A 26,867-nucleotide genomic window follows, 5' to 3' on the forward strand; every position below is an offset into this window, starting at 1 on the left:
GCCCTTTACAATGCGGTCTCCCTCCACTGCACATTCGCATTATATCATCAGAAGATAGCATGGAATTCAATTGGGTGGAAGACAGATTTAATTTGATTTTCAGCTTTTTATTCGGATGGTTATAAAACAGACATTCCACAGAGAACTTCCTGCAAATAACAGTTCACATTCAATTCTTTATTATTGAACTGAAACCTTAACCCACCAATTCCACCATAGTACTAGGTAGTTTGATGCTTTTATCTATAAAACGTTTTACTCTAATACATGAGAACTGAAGTATTATGCAGAATAAGAATAGAAAAAAATGCTCTGAGCTATGTCAACTTGTCTGTACAGCTCAGTTTGTTATTGTCAGAAATAATAAACCATCAAATAATAATGATTTGTTTTGCAAAGGATGCATCTTAAAGGGACACTAAACACACAAAAAAAATATTTAATGATTCAAATAGAGCATGCAATTCTAAGCAACTTTCTAATTCTTTATTCTCTTGCTATCTTTATTTAAAAGGCAGGAATGCGATGCATAGGAGCAGGCCCATTTTTGGTTGAGAACCTGGGTTATGCTTGCTTATTGGTGGGTAGATGTAAGCCTCCAATAAGCAAGCATTATACATGGTGCTGAACCTAAAATGGGATGTCCGCTAAGATTTACATTCATGATTTTCAAATAAAGATAGCAAGAGAATGAAGAGAAATTGATAATAGGAGTAAATTAGAAAGCTGCTTAAAATGTCTTGCTCTATCTGAATCATGAAAGAAATCTTTTGGGTTTAGTGTCCCTTTAAACCACTAGCTAACGTAAATGGACAGTCTAGTCAAAAATAAACTTTCATGATTCAGATAGGGCATGCAATTTTAAACAATGCTCCAATAACTACACGACTACATTTCAGCTTTGAGCAGGAACATTTTTTGCAAAACACTTGTGTTTTAGTGACAGCTCTAATCCTGCACAGGATATACAGAGTATACGACCCATGCACCTATATTAAAACACAGCGTCTGTTCAGCGAGCAGACAGTGGCTTGTGTAGCGAATGGCATCATCAACAGGAGTGATGTATGATGCTCAAATTATTCTATACAATTTTAAAATGTGCTCAATTATATTTCATTTTTAACTGATTTGATAATGTGGCTCCAATTGCATTGTTATGTAATGTGTTACTAGAATAAATCTATATGATACACATCTTAGTTTTGCTTCATGGTATTTTGTTTTGTTTTTAATTTTATATGCCTAATGATTGTTTCTTAAAAAGACATTCAAGAGACATGAAACTCAATTTTCTTTCTTTCATTATTTAGATAGGGCATGCAATTTTAAACAACTTTCTAATTTATTTCTATTATCTAATTTGCGTCATTCTTTTCGTATCCTTTGCTGGAAAGCATATCTAGATAGGCTCAGAAGCTGCTGATTGGTGGCTGCACATAGATACAAGGTATTGTGTGATTGGCTCACCCATGTGCACTGCTATTTCTTTAACAAAGGATATCTAAAGAATGAAGCAAATTAGATAATAGAAGTACATTGGAATGCTGTTTCAATTTGTATTCTCTATCTGAATCATGAAATTAAAAAAAAAAAGGGTTTAATGTCCATTTAAAGTAAAAAATAAGCTTTCATGATTCAGACAAAGCTTGCAGGTTTAAGCGCTTCACAGTATATATATATATATATATATATATATATATATATATATATATATATGTAAAAAAGAGAAGAAAAATTACAGCGCTGTGTGGTATTTAAATTTCCCTACAAATCAATACTAGTAGATCCAGAGAGGTCACGTGATGCTGCCCGATAACAGAACATCAATAGGGGTCCCCATCCCTAGAGGTGTGCTGTCAATGAATAGGAGACAAATAGCTGGAAAGAGTGGTTATAGGCGCAGGACAACACCTGTCTCTAGTCTAAATTTTTTTTTTTTTTTTGAAAAATGTTTTTATTGAGGCAATAAAATACATCAAAGTACAGACATGGTAGGTAGGGCAATATCTCAAACAAAATTGCATGACATCAGTTCCATCATTCAAACATAAATACAGTAGACAATAGTAGGAGCACGGTATTGACCCTAATGGAGCCTCATTTTATAACTTAATAGTAGGACAAACATGTGTCAACAAAGAAAAATAGATCCACTTATGGGACCTGGAAATTAGTACTTGTCTGAAGACAAATCTTACAGGGATAAAGATTCTCAATATTTAAACACTCTGGCGTCATCAATATATTAGAGATCCGCTCATGGGATCTGGTGGCAAAGATCAATCTGAAGACATCTATAGAAATTCAAAGAGTCCTCGTCATATGCTAGCTTGTTATTGTATATAGATTATAGGCAAACTTTGAGTGAAATAAATAAATATTCAAATAGAGTACAAAACAACGCTATCAAAATTACTCTACTAAATGATATCAGTGATGTACCAGAACTGATCACAGTTGCCACTATAAGGATAGATTGACATTCATACTGAACTTTAATAGAAACTTGAACATTAATGAAATTGTAGTTCCAAAACTCTTTGATTAACCAAAATACAATAAACAAAGGAGAATTTCCTATATTGGGGCCCGAAGAGCCTTTTCACGTGTATGCAGGGGAAAACATAGGCTTAGGACTTCGGACTGGGTAGAGACTGCTCAACTCTACCATAAGAGAGTGCGGAGAAGACAGTATTCGTCCCTACCGCACAAGAATGGTGGGGGGGCGGGAGATAGTCCAGCAATAAGTTACTCTAACTTTGCTGGATAGCATATTCAACATTTATATAAGTACTAGTATTGTGGATAGGGTTATAGATAGGTTTCAGGTACAGCCAAATCCGAAGGGAGATTACATGCAAACACTTTGAAGATGTAGTACAATCCTCATTATTCTATGCTAATCCTACTCTAGGAGCTCACCTAGGGTTACGTTATCTTGCACAGTCATTATAACATACCCCATCATCCTTGTAATAGAGATATAGTATTATCTGCCTGAGCTTAATGTATGCAGATATCTAGGGACACTATGAAAACATGGAAGCAGATATGTAAACCTTAGGTGTCCTTATTCACTCTAGCAATGTGTATAAATAATGGAGAGTGTTAGCATACAGTCATGAGAAATACCTCAATGTGTAAGTGATATAAATATGAGGCAAAAATACTGGAAAAAGCTTAACATTCCTAACTATTAACATTAAGGCCCCAATTTGGCTACTCTTAAATAAAATAGGGCTGTGTTGCACAGTAGTCAATCTGTATGAGTGCTGTTGTACCTAGTTGTATATAAGGAGAAGTCAGTGACACATTCTATGCAATTGTAAATACTTTTCATCATTAATCCGGATCCTGAAACAGTGACAATAAGCTAAGACTATAAACAAAGTATAATTACTAAAAGGTTTATCATTGGCGTGCTGTCTAGAGCTGAAGATGCAATATTAGATCCACTTGTATGCTTCATTAAGCATTGCATAACGTTCAGGACCTGACTTAGGTATATTGTGAGGGTAGATCACCAGACATCACCATCAGTATAGCCATAGTGTCCTGTGGGTTTAACGCTACGGCCATAGTCTCACCCCACTCCTTGTCTACAAGTTAGAGAGGCGGCTACACGACCAACAGTCAGGTTGTTTTCAGCCATCCTTTGAATCACGGGCCAGAAGAGCAGAGAACTCCCCATGACAGCAATAGGAGCTGTGCAAGCAAAGTCATCAGCCCCCAAACAAGGCCAAACAGCCCAGAGATCCCAAGAGGGGCACAGAGATATATTCCGATGCATCTGGGGGGTAAGCTCCCTAGAGGTATTGACAGAGAGGAGAGCGCTTGGCAGCGTGTAACCGCTGCAGCACTGCACCGCGCTCGTCTCCGTGTGTGAGTAGTCTAACTCAATTTCCTCCCCGGTATGGAAGCTGCTGGCGGCAGTAGAGGGAGAGTGTAGTTCCAGCATGAGAGCCGCTCCCTCCGATAACGGCAGTGTAGGGTGCGTCTGGAGAGCCACAGGCGGTGCAGTGTAATGTGCCCTCCGTGTTCCTCCATATTCCTCCGCATCTGAATTATGGTGTGTTCGCGCCTATTGAATTTTAGCTAGAAAGGCATCGAGTTTTTTGCATAATTTCTTCTCATGTTCTATCAGCAATTTTCTGATATCTGCGTACAACACCCGGGTCTCCATGCCGGTCAGCAGCACACATACTCCCCCAAGATGGCGCCTCAGTCTGTGGTAGATATCTCCGATACCTTTTCCCAGTATATTACCGTACAAACAGTCCCTAGAATGCAAACAGCATGTCACAGGCGGCCTCTTAAGTTTATACCCGTTAGGTTCAGTACTTGTGGTCAGGGTTTTTATGATCAATAGGGCTAATTTGAGAACTGTATACTCGGAGCTCTCAAATCATGCGCCCATCTTGGTTGCTGGGTAACTCCACCCCCCCCCCCCTCTAGTCTAAATTTGAATAACAATTAATACATTCTGTATATATAGATGAAAATCCACAAATGGAAATCCAAGGAATCTGAGTGGGGAAAGTGCCACGCTAGTAGTGTATTTCTCACTAGTTATCCCTTATTCAGACTACAATGTTGTCAATTTACTATTTACATTAATATTAGCAAATAATAATACAATTAACCTTCAATTAAAAGGGTTCTCAGTGAACAACAATACAAATATCATAGGTATAACAGTACTCAAATGATGAAGCACACAGTAAAATGAGCCTTCAATAGTCCCCAAAGTGAAATATATATAAAAGAAGTCTCAAAGTTCCAAAGTGAAGAACACTTGATTAAAAAGTTCTGGTAAATTGGTGTACCCAAAAATTCCAGTGATAACAGAAGAATTTCCTACTTATAAAAAACTACATCAATCAGAATGAGATAAGTGCCGCACAGATTATCAAGTAGTAGATTCTCCAGTTTAAAAGTTGATTCGCCCTGTGAACGTCTCCTGGTATCGATTCCCCTTTCTGTTTCTCCTCTCAAATGTGTTATGGTCCCATCCGGTTTAGATGTGAAATGTTTGCTATTTCTGGATCTGTAATCCTCAGTAAGAGCAGAAGTCCTTTGTAGTGAAGCTTATAGGAAAAAGCTGCTTCAGTTTATTTACAAACGTTCAGTATTTCCAGGAATGAGTAAGGGCGTGTAAAAGTTGTGATGGAAATCCAGTATATCCATATAGAAGATGTAGGTAAGGTATTTACAATAAACGTTAACCCCTTTTACCTGTATAAATTATAATCCAAGGACACGGTAGGTAAAAGTAAACTTGATTAAAACTGTAACAAAACAAGAGCTTTTTGCTGAATGTAATTCACAAAATAACGAAGCAGGTGTGTTTGAAAATAACAGAGCCTTTACCTACATCTTCTATATGGATATGCTGGATTTCCATCACAACGTTTACACGCCCTTACTCAATCCTGGAACTACCTGATAATCTGTGCGGCACTTACCTCATTCTGATTGAGGTAGTTTTGTTTAAGTAGGAAATTCTTCTGTTATCACTGGAATTTTTGGGCACACCAACTTACCAGAACTTTGGAATCAAGTTTTCTTCACTTTGGAACTTTGAGACTTCTTTTATATATATTTCACTTTGGGGACTATTGAAGTCTCTTTTTACAGTGTGCTCCATCATTTGAGTACTGTTATACCTATGATATTTGTATTGTTGTTCACTGAGAATCCTTTTAATTGAAGGTTACTTTTATTAGTATTTGCTAATATTAATGTAAATAGTAAATTGACAATATTGTAGTCTGAATATGTGATAACTAGTGAGAAATACACTACTAGTGTGGCACTTTCCCCACTCAGATTCCTTGGATTTCCATCTGTGGATTTTCATCTATATATACAGTATGTATTAATTCTTATTCAATTTTAGATTAGAGACAGGTCTTGCCCTGCGCCTATAACCACTCTTTTCAGATATATATATATATATATATATATATATATATATATATATATATATATATATATATATATAATGCTTATGTAATTACATATATGTTATGGTTCTTTATAGCTAATCAAGCTATATTATTCTTTAAAAGCTTCAAAAGTATTGTGAGAAGCCCAGAACTTTAATATACCCATAATCTCTTCACTGAAAGATCTCTCAGATTTCTACTTTGTTATCAAAAATGAACAAGCAAATTCTAACCAGAACATTTTCTCCCTTATACCCTTAAAGTGCTGCATAATTATTTGCTATTATAATCAACCCCTTTCTGTTAAGTTTGTATTTTCCTTATAGAACCTCATATTGTTAAAAAATGGGGAGGGGGCTCTCAAGTTCCATGAAAGATACATTGGAGAAAAATGACTCAAGATCCACTTTTGTCTCACAATATTATTTATTTATGTATTTAATTATTTGTAAAGACAAAAAGTTCTTAAAATTTCAAACTCATCTAAAATGGCAAGAAGGTCTGACGTTAGGTATGCAAATTCTGTGAGATAATCTAGGAAGCTTTTTTTGTGAGAAACTATAATAAATAATAAAACAAGACTCATTTTATAGAATTATATTTTATGTATGAAAACTGGAGTACAGAAGAAAGATTTTGTTTTGTTTAGACATGTGCATGGCGAAAAAATTTGGTTCAGTTCGGATCGATTCGGAATTTTTCGAAGTTCGATTCGGATCGATTCGAATTCGGAAAATTCTGAATCGATTCATTTCGGATTCGAAGAAATTCTGCTGGATTCGGTTCGATTAGGTTCGATTTGGTTCGTAAATTCAGCATTTCGGTAAGTGTTAGGTGGGATTAGACTAGTATTATACTGTATATTAGGTGTTAACCAAACATACTGTACAATACTAGTGTAATCCCAATGGCCATCCGAATTTACAAATCGATTCGATTCGGAAAATTCAGCATAATTTTAATTCGGAAATTCGGTTCGCTCCGAATCGCCGAATTTTCCGAATTTCCGAATCGAACCGAACCGAATCGCACATGTCTAGACAAAATTTCACGTAGATAATCAACAAAATATACAGTAGTTACTAAAAATTACACAGAAAATTAACAAGCAAAATTAAAAGGACATGGAACCCAAAGATTGTCTTTCATGATTTGGATAGAACATATCAATTTTAAACAGTTTCCTAATGTACTTCTTTTAAGAAATTTGCTTTATTATCTGGTTATCCTTTGCTGAAGGAACAGCATCTAGCTGAATACATCTAGTTAGCCAATCACAAGAGACAAATGTTTTCAGGCACCAATCAGCAGCTAGCTCCCACTTGTGTAGCATATGTTCGTATTCTTTTTCAACAAGGGATACCAAGAGAACAAAGCATATTTGAAAATAGAAGTGAATTTAAAAGTGTCTTAAAATGACATATTCTATCTGAATCATGCAAGTTTACTTTTGAATTTCCTATCCCTTCAACGCAAACCCTTCCAGAAGAAATCATTTTAAAGGGACATGAAACCCCAAAATTTTCTTTCGTGATTCAGATAGAGAATAACATTTGAAACAACTTTAGAATTTACTTCTATTGTTTAATTTGCTTCCTTCTCTTGTTATCCTTTGCTGAAAGGTTTATCAAAGCAAGCTCAGGAGCAGCAGAGAGCCTAGGTTCTAGCTGTTGATTGGTGGCTGCATATATATATATATCGATTGTGATTGGCTCACCCATGCAGTCAGTTAGAAACCATTAGTGCATTGTTGCTCCTTCAACAAATGATACCAAGAGAATGAACCATATTAGATAATAGAAGTAAATTAGAAAGTTGTTTTAAATTGTATTCTCTATCTGAATCATGAAAGAAAAAATGTGGGTTTCATTTCCCTTTAAGACCAGCAAGTTTACAATGAAGAATAAAGTTGGCTGATATCTGCTGTAAAGTCCTGTTTTGTTTTTTTGCCATCTTTGTTTATGTAAAAGTGGTATCTAACCCAACTTTATTACAACTGAGGGTTAACTCAAGATGTTTCAACAATCATCAAAAATGATTATAATTCTTAGAAAATTATATACAGAGCAATAAAACTTCAAACATAAGTGGATCAAGGAAACAACAAGACCTCAGTAAAGAAAAAAAGAAAAACACATATGGTTGCCTTTTGTAGTTTAGTAAATCTTTGTTTACCCCTGGTTTCTAATTACAGCTTATTCAAACTAAAATATTATAGTTTTTCACTTCATACTCAAAATCATTACAATTACATAGAAAAAAGGGAAAGAAATGCATTATATAAGCTTTCCATTGTAGACTAGTATTGTTGCACACTATGGGCTAGATTACAAGTGGAGCGTTAAATATCGTTTTTGCAAGGGCGATATTTGCGCTCAACTAAGTAATAACAGCGCACGCAAATGCGCTGGTATTACAAGTGAGGTGCAATGTGAATGCAACCTCGTGTTCACATTGTCCGAAAGCATAGTGCTCACGAGAGCGCGGTTCCATAGGCTCTAATGGGAGCCTCGTTCTCATGCCGTGATACACATTATGAGAAATAGCGAAGCGAAGGGGGTAAGTTGTGCAGCGATGGGCAGCAAATATAAATATATATGTATATAATCATAAGTTCCCACGGGAATAGGGCCCTCAATCCCTCCTGTATGTGTTTGTAAATTTTGTCCTGTCTTTTACAAGTCTTGTATTGTTTTATTTAAATGATCTGTATCCATGGACAGCGCTGCGGAATATGTTGGCGCTTCATAAATAAAGTATAATAATAATATACATATATATTTACAGGGAACACACAGTTCCCATACACTGCAATGTAGAAACACTTTTTAGTGCAGTTTTTTTTTTTTTTTTTAATTAAAATTTTTTTTATTTTATTATAGCCACTACACACATTTTTTGGGGGGCAATTAGGGAACATTTAAAAAATTAACCAGAGGTCTGAACTCTGGTTGTTATTTTTTTTAGCGTTAATTGCAATAAACAGCCACTTGTAATGGCTGGTTATTTATCACGCACCCATAAACAGCCGAATTTGCCCGTTTGCTGCGGGTATGCAATTAATTAGCGCTCCACTTGTAATATAGCCCTATATTGGAGCTCACCCTACATAATATATATAGGTAATAAAAATATATGTTTAGTAAACATTTTCAGTTAAATATTTCACATAAATTATTTCCTGAAGTGTTGATGAGCAATATTAGAGTTAATGCTCCACACAGCTCACCCACTCCTGGCAAACTTCTATAGCCTTCTTCCCTCTGTTTGCCGAATTTTAGCTTCTCACTGGATGGCATCTGGTGACGTTACTCACAAACATGATTTTTTAAGTACTCCCACACAAAGCACCAGTAACTTCCTGACTATGCTGTGTTTCTGCAGCGCGACCCAGCAGTGTCAGGGTTATATCGGAGGGTGTCTCCTCTTTATTGAGCGTGGGAGATGGATCTCATATTTTTATAGGAACTAAACTGGGTTTAAAAAAAAGCAGCATACAGCTTCTACTGAGTGTACATAAACTGCCATGATGGCTCAGTTTAAAACACGGTATTAATACAATACACTTATATTTGTAGCTTTTCTCTGCAGACTGCATATGCACAGTAAACAGCAGCATGAGAGCGCACTGCTATAGAGAACCATAGTGCTGGCAGTACAATTCCTGGCGGCACCTACTGTTTTTACTAAAATGTACAGAAAAATATTTCTGTGTCTCCTATTTTAAGCTTTCTAAGTGCAGTTTAAAAGGACATGAAAGCCAAAAATGTTCTTTCATGATTTAGACAGAGAATACAATTTTTAAAAATGTTTCCAATTTACTTCTATCAAATTTTCTTTGTTATTTTGTTATTCTTTGTTGAAGAGATATCTAGATAGGCAGTGTGCACATATCTAGAGCACTACATGACAGGAAATAGTGCTGCGATCTAGTGCTCTTGCTAATGTAGAACATTGTTTTAAAACTGCTGCCATTGGGTGCAGTAGACACGTGCACACTCCCTGCTTTTCAACAAAGGATAACAAGAAAGGAACAAAGTTTGATAATAGCAGTAAATTAAAAAGTGGTTTAAAAATAAATGTTCTATCTGAATCATGAAAGAAAATGTTGGGGTTTCAAGTCCCTCTAAATTAATCTGGTGATTCTCAAACATACAAACCATGCTTACTAGTTTATTAAATGGATACTAAACCTACATTTGTTTTATTTAATGATTCCGATAGAGCATGCAATTTTAAGCAACTTTCTAATTTAGAAAAGAAGAACACAGAGAGGCCCAATGACCTAATACCAAACACACAAGATGGATTCAAAATAGGCAAGAAATATACTCACAAACGAACTGCACCCTAGGGTGCAAAAAAGTAGCCTGGAACCTCACAGTTGCCCAGCAAACTGAATAAACGCAGCCAGATATCCAAAGACGAAACCTCGCCTGTGGTGTCCAAGATGTTCCTATATAGAGAGATACAGAGCCAACATAGCCCAGCACAGCTTGATACAGGATGTGTATATATAGGAAATAGGCACACTTACATATTTGTAAGCACCTCCAGGTGCAATAAACACAGTCTGGAGCTTCTCAGCTGCCCAGCTGACTGATCCCAAAGGTTTCAGCAAACAGAGAATTATTCCCAAAAAAATGCAGGGGTAAAAATTGGCCCCAGATAAAAACAGCAGCAGCAAGTGTAGAGATTAATAAAAACTTTATTGAAAGCAATGCGTTTCTCAGCCTCTATGGGGCTGTTTCCTCAGGCTATTGAGGAATATCTATATTCTTGTAAACTTTCTAATTTACTCCTATTATCAATTTTTCTTCGTTCACTTGCTATTTTTATTTGAAAAGCAAAAATGTAAACTTAAAGGGACACTGAACCCTTTTTTTTTCTTTCATGATTCATATAGAGCATGTCATTTTAAGCAACTTTCTAATTTACTCCTATTATAAATGTTTATTCCTTCTCTTGCTATCTTTATTTGAAAAGCAAGAATTTAAGTTTAGAAGCCGGCACATTTTTGGTTCACAACCTGGATTGTCCTTGCTGATTGGACAGCACCAAATAAACAAGTGCTGTCCAGGATCCTGAACCAAAAATTGTCTGGCTCCTTAGCTTAAATGCCTTCTTTTTCAAATAAAGATAGCAAGAGAACGGAAAAAAAAATTGATAACAGGAGTAAATTAGAAAGTTGCTTAAAAATGCATGCTCTATCTGAATCATGAAAGAAAACATTTGGGTTTAGTGTCCCTTTAAGATCCAGCCCATTTATGGTTCAGCACCTCGGTTGTGCTTGCTGATTGGTGGCTAAATGCAGTGCTAACCAAAAATGGGCCCGCTCCTTAGCTTAGATACCTGCTTTTTCAAATAAAGATAGCAAGAGAACAAAGAAAAATTGCTAATTGGAGTAAATTAGAAAGGTGCTTAAAATTGCACGCTCTTTCTGAATCATGAAAGAAACATGAAGGTTTAGTGTCCCTTTAATGAATGATGTACACTTCATACACATACTATTAAAATACTAATATTAAAGGGTCATGAAACCCAAATTCTTTCTTTCATGATTTATATATAGAATGCAATTTTAAACAACTTTCTAATTTACGTCTATTATCTAATTTGCTTCATTCTCTTGATATCCTTTGTTGAAAATCATATCTAGATATGTTCAGCAGCTGCTGATTGGTGGCAGCTCATAGATATCTAGATATGCTCAGCAGCTGCTGATTGGTGGCAGCTCATAGATGCCTCGTTTGATTGGCTCGCCCACGTGCAGTGCTATTTCTTCAACAAAGGATATCTAAATAATGAAGCAAATTAGATTATAGAAGTAAATTAGAAAGTTGTTTAAAATCGTATTCTTTATCTTAATCGTGAAAGAAAAATATGGGGTTTAATGTCCCTTTAAACTTTCTACAATAATATACACTCTGCTTTGAATGGAATGAACAAATATTTATAATATTGTCTATTTCAGCTGCATTTACTGTTTTAACTATACCTGTTCTATCAAACTGTCTCAGACTAAGCTCATTCTATAGAGTTGTTCTATCTATCATTAGTGAGGCAGTTTCTTAAGAATTCTGAACCTTAGCGTAAGCCAAGGATTTTAAAAAATAAGGAGAGTGTGCTCCTTACATATTTCAACTATTTAAAGGGACAGTAAAGTCCAAATTTAACTTTTCATGATACGGATAAAGGATGCAATTTTAAACAACTTTCCGGTTTTCTTCTGTTATCAAATTTGCTTTGTTCTTTAGGTATCTTTTATTGAAGTAAAACTAGGTAGTTTCATAAGAGCTCTGGAGTGTGCACGTGTCTTTAGTACTTTATGGCATCAGTGTTTTGCAAAATTATTTGTAGCTTAGTTAGACAATGCTGCAAAATACTGCTCCCATAGAGTACTAAAGACATGCACACTCCTGAGCTTTTATGAGTCTACCTAGGTTTACTCTTCAATAATGACCCCACAGGCAAATCTTGGATAAAAATATATATATATATTTTTCATGAAGAATAATTTGTCTCTGTAAAAGCAGTTTTTCACAAGCAGCCAAGCACAAATGTACCATCCACACTGTATTTTGTATAACAGTGAACCTTCACACAGCTGCTACATTCAAGTACCTGATCTCTTGATATCCTACACTTGAAGGTACCAGCATTGTGAGAGTGCACAAATTATAGTTTGCTATGCCCTGTTCCTTCAACAGATTCCCTTCTTCTATAAATGTCCTGCTTTCCAATATAATACCAGGGACTGCCCAAAATCCATCCCCTGCATGAACATGTGACTCCAACCCATCAGTAATAGCCCTGCCCATATAATGTATGTAACTCTATCCCCCCTCAGTAACAGCCCTGCCCACAGAATGTATGTGACTCTATCCCCCCTCAGTAACAGCCCTGCCCACAGAATGTATGTGACTCTATCCCCCCTCAGTAACAGCCCTGCCCACAGAATGTATGTGACTCTATCCCCCATCAGTAATAGCCCTGCCCACAGAATGTATGTGACTCTATCCCCCCTCAGTAACAGCCCTGCCCACAGAAAACATGGGACTCCACCCCATCAGTAATAGCCCTGCCCACAGAATGTATGTGACTCTATCCCCCCTCAGTAACAGCCCTGCCCACAGAAAACATGGGACTCCACCCCATCAGTAATAGCCCTGCCCACAGAATGTATGTGACTCTATCCCCCCTCAGTAACAGCCATGCCCACAGAAAACATGGGACTCCACCCCATCAGTAATAGCCCTGCCCACAGAATGTATGTGACTCTATTCCCCCTCAGTAACAGCCCTGCCCACAGAAAACATGTGACTCCACCCCATCAGTAATAGCCCTGCCCACAGAATGTATGTGACTCTATTCCCCCTCAGTAACAGCCCTGCCCACAGAAAACATGTGACTCCACCCCATCAGTAATAGCCCTGCCCACAGAACACATGTGACTCCACCCACATCAGTAAAATCCATGACCACAGAATGTATATTACTTTATACCTCTCAGTAACAGCCCTGCCCACAGAAAACATGTGACTCCACCCACATCAGTAAAATCCATGACCACAGAATGTATATTACTTTATACCCCTCAGTAACAGCCCTGCCCACAGAAAACATGTGACTCTACCCACATCAGTAATAGCCCTGCCCACAGAACACATGTGACTCCACCCCATCAGTAAAATCTCTGCCCACTTTAAATATGTGTCTCCACCCACAAATCTCCTTAAAGCGACATTAAACACTTTGAGATGGTAATATAAAATGATAAATTGTATAGATAAAAAAACTCTACGATATACTTTCATTATTTATTGTGTCCTCTTTTCCTGTTATTCCATTCTGAAATTGTGAGCATTTCAGTTCCTGTTAGAAATAAAGTGCACACAGCCATTGGCTGCACACTCTAGTGACCTATTTATAACTGTCTCTAATTGGCCACAGCAGAGAAGGTAACCTAAGTTACAACATGGCAGCTCCCCTTATTTTATAGACACTAAAACTTTACACTTATTTTGTCAGTATTTAAACAGCTAATTAAACTTTAAAAAATACATCGACATGTTATTCTCAGTCATCTTTTCTTTAATTAAATGCATCCTTCTATCTATCATTTGTTTAGTGTTTAATGTCCCTTTAGCTGCTCCTCTGCTGTCCTATAGATATCCCATAACAAATACTGGGTTAATACATTTCTATTATTATGTTATAACAGTTTGTCTGAATGACCCCACAAGCAAATCTTGGATAAAAATATTTTTTTCATGAAGAATAATTTGTCTGAAATTAGTTTTTTTGTCTCTGCTCATGTGTAATAATGCAGCTTATTTAGGTTAAAAAATAGGACTTAAAACATAATAAACACACATGGAGACAAATCATTCAAGAAAATTGCAGTAAAGTGTAACAATGCATGGTACAAAAGTAATTTCAGTTGAAGGCTGGAAATGTTTTCTTAAGGTAACATTGATATAATTAGCATTCTTTCTCTAAAACTTGTTTTTCATTTCAGTTTCTTATTTAGCACTATATTTATGCCAGAATCTCAAATGGACAGTTTACCCAACAACTTTCCTTTAATTAGTAACCAATTATCTATTTTACCTATTTTTACAAATAGCTCCTTAGCCTTTATATCAGCCTTTGAAATAGCTGATTTAGCCTGTAGTATCCCTACCTACTGTATATTGAAAATTTCTATACCTAGGTACAGGCTATTAAGTAACTATGTAAACACAGCCAGCAGAAGGAATTACACTCACAGTGGGAGGTGGAAGAGATAAACCTCTAAAATGTTAATTTTCAATTGTTATTTCTAAGTATTGTACAGAGACAGAGATAAGAAAGGGAAGCATTTGAGTGATAAGGTAATGAGATCTAATCTGTCAGCAAGCCAAGCCTATTTTGATGGACTGTGGTTTTAAAGAGCAAATCCAGCAAATTTATTTTGCAAAAAGAAGCATAAATGAGCAATGTCTGAATCATTTTATATTCTGCAGCTGGTATACTAAGTCATAAGAAACACATTCAGGGAAAAACAATTTTACAGTGAACTGTCCCTTTAAAATCACTAAAAATACAACAACTCAGATTAAAAACACCAAGAGTAATATCAGTTTTTTTTGTTTTTTTTGGTTTTTTTTTTTAAATCACATCATAATGCTTCACCGGGTTTGGCACAGACTTTGAATATATATTTTGAAAAGATCTATTTGTTAGCAGAGATAAGAACAATCAGTCTAAAATCATCCTTTTAAATTGCTTTGTTCATCTGCTCAGAAATACATTCTTGTTTTTTGTTTGTTTGTTGTTTCCTTTTCTTGTAACCATATCTGAATCTAACTTGAATAACATTTTTATTATTGCAATTTATATTGTGTATAAGTGTTTCTGTACTCTGTTGTTGCCTATTGGATGAAAGAAAACAACTTAAAAAAAAAGATCAGAGTGCAATTCAATACAAAAAAAACATTGTAATGTTCAAATTGCATTAAATAAAAAAATACACAGTTATTGTAGAATAACAATACAGGTAGCCCTCAGTTTACGCCGGGGTTAGGTTCCAGAAGGAATGGTTGTAAATCAAAACCTTTGTAAATTGAAACCCAGTTTATAATGTAAGTCAATGGGAAGTGAGAGAGAGAGAGGTTCCAGGCCCCTCTCAAAATTGTCATAAGTAACACCTAGTACATTATTTTAAAAGCTTTGAAATGAAGACTTTAAATGCTAGGCAGCATTATAAACCTAATAAAATAATCACACAACACAGAATATATAATTAGACTAAGTTAAATGAACAAAAACATTTGCTAAACAGCATTATAAACCTAATAAAATAATCACACAACACAGACTTCACTTGCACTTTTCTGCAAACAGTTCTTTCTATGCATTCCAATCTGGACTGAGTTATAGACAGGAAGATCTTGTTCCTTTGAAACCTGCTCGATAGCTTAGGTCTGGTTAGACTGATTAATTTCAGCTTGCTTGGCTTTGCTGCAACACAAGCGGACAGCTCCACCTACTGGCTATTTTAATAAATGCACTGCTTCTCAATGTTTTTCAATAGCAGTCACATGACTGGAAAAAAAGGTTGTTATTCTGAAACGGTGTAAATTGAACCGTTGTAAAATGAGGGCCACTTGTACCTTATTATTAGAAAAGACATAAAAAAGAAAACTGATAACAAAATACTACTTAAGTATTATTTCTAAAAATATGTTACACATTTTAAATAAACATGTGCACAGCGGAAAAATTTGTTTCGGACCGATTCAGATTTTTTTCGAATTTCGTTTGGGATCGATTCGGATACATTTGAATGTATTCATTTCGGTTTTGATTCGTAAATTCAGAAGTTCGGTATGTGTTATGTTTATTCAGATGGTTCCAAGTTACACAAACTGAATTTTTTCACTGTTCTATCTTACTAAATCTCACTAAATTTAATTTCTATACTGAATTGTGATTAGTCCATGGCCATTTGAATGTAACAAATAAATCCGAACTAATTTGGATTTATTTGTTACAAATGCATTCGGATTAGTTTAGTTTCATTGCTAGGGTAATTTGGAAATTCGAATCGATTCAAATCTCTGAATTTGGTGATTTTTTCCGAATTTCTATTCGGAACGAAACACACATGTCTAATTTTAAACAACATGTATAAGAATCAAAACGAAACATGAAAATAACTATGGTTACTTATCAGCTGATTATTTCACCTGTGCTCCAGTTCAGATATCCTCAAAATGTGGCCTGTTAGGGAGGCCTTAGAGTGTTCTAAACTCAACAGAAAATGTTGTTCATAGTTTGGGGCTGATTTATCAAAGTCTGGCGGACATGATACGCTGTAGGGCATCATGTCAACCAGACATTGCTAAATCCCAACAGCATTTATCATTGCACAAGCATTTTTAGTGAACTGCTTGTGCAATGCCGCCCCTGCAGATTTACGGCCGCTAGCAGGGGGTATCAATCAACCTGATCGTATATGAACGGGCAGATTGATGTCCGCAGCCTCAGAAGCAGTGTACCAGTTAAAGACTTAGTCTTAAGACCGCTGCTTAATAACTGCTGTTTCCGGCAAGCCTGAAGGCTCACACGGAAACAGGGACATCAGGGGCCATTCGGCCCTTGATAAATTGACCCCCTTTGTTTGAAAAGCTTGTCTATGGTATTAGAATAAACCCTGTATTTGGGTAACTCACAGAAAAAACACTGAAACTGAAGTTTAAATTGAATGCATGCAAAAAGCTAAAAATGGCCTGAGCACAGATTGAGTAATGATTTGGCAGAGATGAAGTTAAATAAAATACAGAATTATTTTAATGTTCATTCTTAAAGGAACAGCCACAACACTCGCAAAACCATTAAAGGGATACTAAACCCAATTTTTTCTTTTATGATTTAGATAGTGCATGCAATTTTAACCAACTTTCTAATTTACTCCTATTATGAAAAAGATACAGAAGTAACTTAAAATTGCATGTTTTTCCTAAAACAGGAAATTTAATGTTGATTTTCAATGGTACATAAATCATTTGAAATTAAATCTTCTTAACCATATCACGTTGCAGGCCAAACAGAAAATTTGAATTCAAGCCTTCAAAATTGCAAAGACACAATACAGCCTATCCAGTAAGATTATTTTTTTCATAACAAAACAGATATTTTACATTTGCAAACATTCACATTATGGGGTAAATTTATTAATGTGCGAGCAGAAATGATACGAGGTAGTGTATCATGTCCGCTGCACATCGATAAATGCCGACAGCATACGCTATCGGTATTTATCATTGTACCAGCACTATTTGTGCAATGCCGCCCCCTGCAGATTCGCGGCTAATTAGGGGAATTTCCGAATCGATCCGAAACAAATCGCACATGTCTAATTTTTTTTCATTGATGGTCTTCAGATAGAGCAGACAATTTTAAGCAACTTTCAAATTTACTCCTATTATCAATTTTTCTGCTTTCTCTTGGTATCTTTATTTGAAAAAGCAAGAACATTGGCTTAGGAGCCGGCCCATCTTTGGTTCAGCACCTGGATAAATGCAGCCACCAATCAGCAAGCGCTATCCAGGTGCTGAACCAAAAATGGGCCGGCTCCTAAGCTTACATTTTTTTCTTTTTTTAAATAAAGATTACCAAGCGCACAACGAAAAATTGATAATAGCAGTAAATTAGAAAGTTGCTTAAAATTGCTTCTCTATCGTAATCAGGAAAGTTTAAATTTTGACTATACTACCCTTTAAAGGGATCAGTCAACACCAGGATTTTTGTTGTTTAAAAAGGAAGATAATTTCTTTATTACCCATTCCCCAGTTTTGCATAAATAACACTGTTATAGAAATACACTTTTTACCTCTGTGATTATCTTGTATCTATGCCTCTTCAGACTGCCCCCTTATTTCAGTTCTTTTGACAGACTTGCATTTTAGCCAATCAGTGCTCATTCCAGGGTAACTTCACGCGCATGAGCTCAATGTTATCTATATGAAACACATGAACTAATGCCCTCTAGTGGTCAAAATGCATTCAGATAAGATGCAGTTTTCAAGGAAATTAGCATATGAACCTCCTAGAATTAGCTTACAACTAAGAATACCAAGAGAACAAAGCAAAATTGGTGGTAAAAGTAAATTGGAAAGTTGTTTAAAATTACATTTCCCATTTAAATCATGAACGTTTTCTTTGGACTTGACTGTTCCTTTAACTATGCATTTTAATTACTCTTGAGAAACCTATTGAGTTTTTTTTTACCTGTATGATGAGCTTTAAAGGGACAGTCAACACCAGAATTTCTGTTGTTTAAAAAGAAAGATAATCCCTTTATTACCCATTCCCCAGTTTTGCATAACCAACACAGTTATATTAATATACTTTTTACCTCTGTGATTATCTTGTATCTAAGCTTCTGCAAACTGCCCTCTTATTTCAGTCCTTGACAGACTTGCATTTTAGTCAATCAGTGCTCACTCCAAGGTAACTTTACGTGCATGAGCTCAATGTTATCTATATGAAACACATGAACTAATGCCCTCTAGTGGACAAAATGCATTCAGATTAGAGGCAGTCTTCAAGGCCTAAGAAATTAGCACATGAACCTCCTAGCTTTAGCTTTCAAATAATAATACCAAAGGAACAAAGTAAAATTGGTGGTCCCTTTAAAGATTGTATTTTTTATAAAACTGGAATGTTTTCGATGTAACACAATTCCGGGCTGCTTTGAATAAAAGTTCATATTTTTCATATTCCTGTGAGTACATTCCATTTAGTATGTTTGAAGTTATGCTATATTACACTATTTTGGTTTTCTTCTTTTTGAGGCTCATCAGATTTGGAATCATTGAGAAGCTATTATCTCACAAAGATCCATTGGTTGATTCATAGCACAGGAGGAGGACAGCACCATCATATTATCTACAATTTGATCATAAACGGTTGTCGAGATATCAGGGCTGGCTGGGTCATCCTGACAAGGGAAGTTAAAGGGACATTCCAGACAAAATTTAAATGCACATATATGAATTACATCCTTGGATAGAAACATATTTGCAATATACATGTATTACAAAATAGAAAAAAGTGGGTAAAGCGCTAGATGTGATACCTGTATAAAGACACAATAAGGGGTATTTCTCCTCTAGATTACCCTATAGCAATGAACAAAGTAAAAAACCTAATGTGTGCTAAGACACATAAGGAGACAAATATTGCGGCGTTGAGGACAACTTAATATACTTTAGTATCTGGCTGGGTATGGGTAAGATTTTATTCCTATCTGTATCACAATTTTCTATAGACCAAAGATGCTCCCTTATCCCGTCACATAGCGGTCTATCCGATTCCCCTACGTACTGTTTCCCACATTAAAACTTGAAACACAATGATAACTGCCCGCCTGATACTACGCTCTAATTTTAGATTAATATTAGGGTCCATTGGTTTATTGGTACCACCATCATTATAGATACTCTACCGGTGTTTATTTAACCCTTATAACTCCCCATCTGTCCCTGTAGTGAGCATGTATTAGTTAATCCAATATCAGCCAGATACTAAAGTATATTAAGATGTCCTCAACGTCGCATTATTTGTCTCCTTATGTGTCTTAGCACACATTAGGCTTTTTTACTTTGTTCAATATACATGTATAAGCAAAAAATGCTTCTGGTAAAAGTTATCACTGTTTTAGTGTTAGTATTTTTCTCTGCACGTGCATGGGAAACATAGTTAGATATTCTCAGTGCACCAGCATTTTGAGTACTACATCTGCTCAGAGCACCAGTGGGGCTTGTATCATTTCAGCAATTAACAAATTAAGTCATTACCAGATAGTGCAAGCCCCTTAGGCTCTCTGAGCAAGTGCTGCATTTAAAATCCGGGTGCACGGTGCATACTTAAAGGGATATTCCAGCCAAAATTGGAAACCACATGGGTGCATTTGGGTATTGAACAGAAGCAATTTTGTAATATACATGTGTTAGTAAAAATGCTTCTAATAAATGTTATAGCTGTTTCAAAAGTGTATTTAAGTATGCACCATGCACCAGCATTTTAAACACAGCACTTGCTCAGAGAGCCTAAGGTGCTTCTACTATCTGGTAATGACTAAATTTGTTAATTGCTGACTTGATACAAGCCCTGGTGATGATCTGAGCAGCTGCATTATTTAAAATGTAGCTGCAGTAACAATATCTAGCTATGCTTCACATGCACGTGCAGAGACAAATGCTGCCACTTAAACAAAGATAACTTTTACTAGAAGCATTTTTGCCAATACATCTATATTGCAAATATGTTTCTTTTCAAAGATGTAATTAATCTATGTGCATTTAAATTTTGACTGGAATGTCCCTTTAAATACACTTTTGAAACAGCTATAGCTTTTATTAGAAGCAGTTTTGCTATTACATGTATATTACAAAAATGCTTCTATTCAAAACTGAAATACATCCATGTGGATTCAAATTTTGGCTGGAATGTCCCTTTAACATACTATATTCTACCTACTGTTCCACAAAGCAAGGACAAGACCAGCTGACTTTTTCTGTGTGGCTCATCATAATATATTATTTTGTTTGTTAGGAAAATAAAAATGATTATAAATATTTTTTTATTTTAACAAGAGAAACTTCTCCTTTTAAATTGCATTTTTTTAAAATAAATTCACAGTGATTGGAATGACCTTAAAGGGATGTTTGTTATATTATCTCACCACAAAGCATTAATTAAATAATTCTATGAACTCCACATTTCATAAAATACTGTAGAATTGCATAATCAACAAATGCATAAAAAAGGGCAGTGCAGTACACTTAGGACCAAATGATCTCATGCTCTCCACTCTAGTGAGATTGTCTGAGAATTCTGGATGTGAAGGAGAGTTACTTACATTAAAATATAATGCTCAAAAAAAAGCCCCAAACATTTTAAAGGCTTTCTCTCCGTGCCTGTGAGATTTTGACTACGAGGAATTTAGCCTGAATTCCAAAGTTACTTTCATTTTCACTTTCGCTTTCATCTGTACCATGTGACAGCTATCACTTAAAGGGATAGAAACCCAGACTTTTTTTTCTGTCGTTTAAAACGTTGTATTATACAATTATAATCTGCAATTAACTTTTATTAAATTGTTTTTTTTTCACCATTTACCAGTAATTTCTAAAAAAATGTATATGCATGTAAAATGCAAATTAGGGGTAGATTTATCAAGCAGCGGATGCTGCAATCTACCCCCATAGTTTCAGTTCCTCTGAAACTGAAGTCAAGACCGCTGCTCCTTAACTCGTCCACTATCTCTGAGATGGCGGACAGCAATCATGCCGATCGGGGGGTGGATTGTGAGACTACACACACACATGAAATGGAGGGAGCCGAGCTAGGGGCCACACGGGTCAGCGAGCACACGGAGCTCACAAGGGCGGAGTTTAAGTAAGTAGTACAGTATTACTTTAGCACACTACTGGGCTGCCTGTTATGTATTATCTTAAATAATCTATAAGCCCACATTCCAAGCATTGGAAATAACTACTAGTGTTTTTTTTGGTCTATAATAAACCATTTTCACAGTACATAGACTCACATACAACTCCCTTTAAGTGAGTCTGTGTACTGTGTCTGACTGAGCCTAAGGCCACTCGTTTCCTTCCAAGGCACTGCCAGTGATGGCAGCCATTTCAGCCCAAGTGAGGGCCTTAGTGCCATTGACTTTCCCTGTACCCACCAATTTTCTGTTGATCAGCAAAACTCTATCCAGAAATGCCTGCTCACAACCATTTAAGGATAGCTGACTGCCTCCTCTATTTCATAAGCCCACCCCTGCGGTACACTGATTGGTGCAACTGCCTGAAGGGTGCAGAATTGTAACGTCTTTATTTACCATCAAAACACCAGCCAGTATGATATTGAGGAGGAGTAATGTTGTGTGCATTCTATGGAATCAACTGAATTTAGGGCTGGTCTACAAATTTTCAAGGGCTGCTTTTCATTCCCAGTCCAGCACTGGTTAGCTCTCAGCTTCTGAGCCTAGGTATGCTTTTCAACAAAGCATACTAAGAGTACAAAGCACATTAGATAGTAGAAATACATTGAAAAGTTGTTTAAAATTGCATGCTGTATCGGAGTCATAAAAGAAACATGATGGGTTTCATGTCCCTTTAAAGGGACATGAAACCCAAAAAATTTCTTTCATGATTAAAATAAGGCATACAATTTTAAACAACTTTCCAAATGACTTCTGTTATTTAATTTGCTTTGTTTTCTTGGTATCTTTTGTGGAAAAGCATGGTTAGATCAGGAGGTGGGAGCTAGCTGCTGTTTAGTGGCTTCACATATGTTCTTGTTATTGGCTTACCAATGTGTTCTGTTAACTCCCAGTAGTGCATTGATGTTCCTTTAATAACAATTGTTAATAGTAAATTGGAAAGTTGTATCTGAATCATGAATGAAAATTGTTGTGTTTCATGTCCCTTTAAGTTAAAATTTCAGGAAAACCACATTTCCCATGACTATGGCTTCTACCTTAATATAACAAAGCCTATTATTTATTATGCTAGAGCTATTGTCTGCTGTCTGCTCAGTCTTGATTGAGTGACTATCACACAAAGGGAGAGTAATTTCAGTATTTAATACGTAAAACTGATATAAGTGAATGTGATTGTGCAAAGCTGAAATGCATTCAAATTACTAAAAGTATTTCTAATTTATATATTTAAAGGGGTCAAATAGGAAATAATATGAAAGCTATTTGTCATGTATTAGTTTAAAAATAGCAGCATTTGAGCAGGAAGAAGGAAAATCATATCTCAAAAACTACTAAGTGGCTGATTTAAACCCTATTTTTCCTTATTTTCTTTTTCTCTCTCAAGCAATCCCCATATGGCACCAAAGTATCCCAAAGGCTAAGCCTTGTGTTTATTTTGTTTTAGGTCTGATTTTAACACACGTGTAGAACAGTAGTTTTGATAATAACTTTTGTATTGAAAGATTGCAAAAAACAACAGTGCCTATTACTAAGGCAGAGCTTTATGTCAGTGACACACTTTTTAGACCTACATCATTTTGCGACACAGTAATTCAGTTGTACTGGCAAACAGGAGGTTAAACTAACTTGTTTTAAGAGATACGGACACATACATAAATGATATAATAACGAAATGTATTTACAAGTAACAGTATGTATGTGCAATAGGGTTGCCAGATGTTTGCAACAAAAATACCGGACAGATATGGGGGTATTTAAAAAAAAGTGTGTATATATATATATATATATATATATATATATATATAAAGTAAAGGAAAAACTTGCACTCACTGGAACTTTTCAATAAATCTTTACTGTAAAGATTTATTGAAAAGTTCCAGTGAGTGCAAGTTTTTCCTTTACTAATATTGATACCTACTAGCACCCTGGCAGTCAACCTGAAACTGTGTGTGTGTGTGTATATATATATATATACACATATATTTTTTTATATATATATATATAATTATATATATATATATATATATATATATACACACACATTTTGTGTGGGTGAAGGAAGGGTGATATTAATATAACATTTTTTTAAAAGAACTGTCTGAGACTGAGACACATACCTCATGTTGTATTATTTAGACTGACTGAGTCTAATCTAAGATTTCACTGCTTCAATTGCACTATTCTTTGCAACCGACCGAGTAAGCAGCATAGACTGTCTGACACTGTAGACAGCGCAGCCCGCCCCGCAGGTCTTCCTGCTGTCGTGACGTCACGAGCGTGATCACGTGACGTCCGACAGTCTCAGTCTCACACACACTCACAGCAGCACGCAGGCACGCACGGCGATCAGCTGCTGTTAGACAAGTACAGTGTAGCCTAGGGCTAAAAGGTGCCGGTGGACACGGGCTGACTTAGTTGCTGGGTAGGTAGGGGATGTGGCTTGGACTCCGGCAACAGGACAAGGAAATAGATGCAAGTTTTGCAACATAAAAAAAAAAAATGTAAAACACTTTTAAACACACCTTAACTACCTAAGGTTATGTCCGTTTTTTTTTTAAATTAAATTACCGGGCAGTAACCTGAAATACCGGACAGTCCGGTCTATTACCGGACACCTGGCAACCCTAATGTGCAATAATTAAAAAAGAAAAATTAATAACACCAATAGCTACTAACTATTTTAATTAGATGAACACAGTTTCTTAATATTTGGTGGAATATTAGATAAAGACACTTGAATTTCATCATCAAGCATTTTTAAGCTTCCACTTCCTATCCATATATCAAGAGCAGGAGCAGCAATGCACTACTGGGAACTAGCTGCAAAAAAACAACACTTTGACTTCTGACCTGCTCAGCATTTAAGCTGCCGCCCTCAGAGCTCTGCGATTCTGACTGACTACTGCCCGCGCTGCAAACACACTGCCCCACTCACTGACTACACATGTAGTGACAAGCCGATTGAGAAGACTACACGTGCAGTCAGGAGCCAATGTGTCGCCAATGGGAATAGTTTAAGCTCCCGCTGTGCTGCGCCAATAGGTTAAGATAATCTGTAACTCACTAGGTATCAATCACATGATATGCGTAGAGTGCAGGCAGAAAGTCGGAAACCAAAAAAAAATTTAAATAAAAAAAAAATTGGTGCTGAAGAAGGGACACACTTACACACTGCCGCCGAAACACTAATGTGTCACAACACACAGTTTGGAAAGCACTGTACTAAGGTGACCAGATTTTTAAGACACATCAGACCCAATTTTGGGACATCTCATAAATGTTGAGGAGGTGTTAAAGGGACATGAAACCCATATTTTTTTCTTTTATGATTCAGATAGCGCATGCAAATTAAACAACTTTCTAGTTCACTACTATTATCTAATTTGCTCATTCTCTTGATATTCTTTGCTAAAAGTAAGCTGCAAATTGGTGGCTGCAAATAGATGCCTTGTGTGATTGGCTTACCCATGTGCATTGCTATTTCTTCAGCAAAGAATATCTAAAGAATAAAGCAAATTATATAATATAAGTAAATTGGAATGTTGTTTAAAAATGTATTCTCTATATGAATCATAACAAAATCTTGGGTTTAATGTCCCTTTAAAAATAAATTGTTCAAAAATGTAATTTATTAAAACAGGTGAAAACAGTTTACCCACAATGGTAAAAACTATTGCTAAGGTAAAACTGTAAGTACTCGAGCCTGAGTCACATATTACCTGGAGGGCCGCCAGTAGAAATTTTGGGGCCCCTGACTTAACCATTGATCAGCCCCCCCCCCTTGACATGTGCAATTTTTGACCAAGTGACTAAAACGTATATGCACTTTATTCTTAAGTGTAGTCAAACTTGGAAATGTTGTAAAGGTAGTAATACACGAACACAGAAACACACAGGCACACTCATACACTGAAACACACACACTCACACATAAGGATTCACATATAGACACTCTAGCAGACACGCAAAGAAACACACAAACACACTCAGACACAGACACTCAGCACTTGTTTACATTGACCTGACAAGTAATGAGGTAGACTACAATTTTGTCAAAAAATGAGATTTACAAGACTAATATGGAATTCTGATTATCTTTTTGTCACGGAAGATGCCAACTAAATAATGACAACAGCATGCATTGGCTGAAAGGAAGGGCCCTGAACTGCCTAAACAATGATTTAAAGGTTTAATGGTGGATTGGTGACTTCCAGAAAGGTCTCATTAGTCTCAAAGTCTGTAGAAAGATGTGAATAATCAGTAGTAAGGTCAAAATATCCTAAAAGGAACAGAAAATGGACACACACACACACAAACTCAAACACAAACTTGCACATACACCCACAGAGACAGCCTCAGAAAACACACAAAGACATACACACTCATAGACACCCACAAAAAACACACAAAGACACACACACACAAAGAAAGACACCCACAGAAAACACACAAAGACATACATACACACACACCCTCACAGAGACATCCACAGAAAATGCACAAAAACAGACACACAAACCCTCACAGAGAAATCCACAGAAAAAAATGCATACACACTCTTAGAGACACCAATATAAGCACAAAGACATAAACACAGACACCCACAGAAACACAGGAGGTAAAATGTCTGCACATTGCCATCCCCTAAATTAACAGTGTGTGACATACATGATAAAAATAAAGCAGAAATTAAGAGATCATTTTTTAAAGAATCATATTTGTAAATGTGCAAACAAAAATACTTCTGTTAATTCAAAATTGTACAATATTGATCTGTCAGAATGGGTAGATGAAGAAAAGTACTTGACATATGTTTAGCCCCCCCCCCACTGAAGTTACAATCTGAAATTGCACAAATAAATAAAAAAACATTTACTAAGCAAGTCCTACCTCCTCTGCAAATGAAAGTGATC

The sequence above is a fragment of the Bombina bombina genome, chromosome 7 (genome assembly GCF_027579735.1).
Source record: "Bombina bombina isolate aBomBom1 chromosome 7, aBomBom1.pri, whole genome shotgun sequence".
Classification (NCBI taxonomy): domain Eukaryota; kingdom Metazoa; phylum Chordata; class Amphibia; order Anura; family Bombinatoridae; genus Bombina; species Bombina bombina.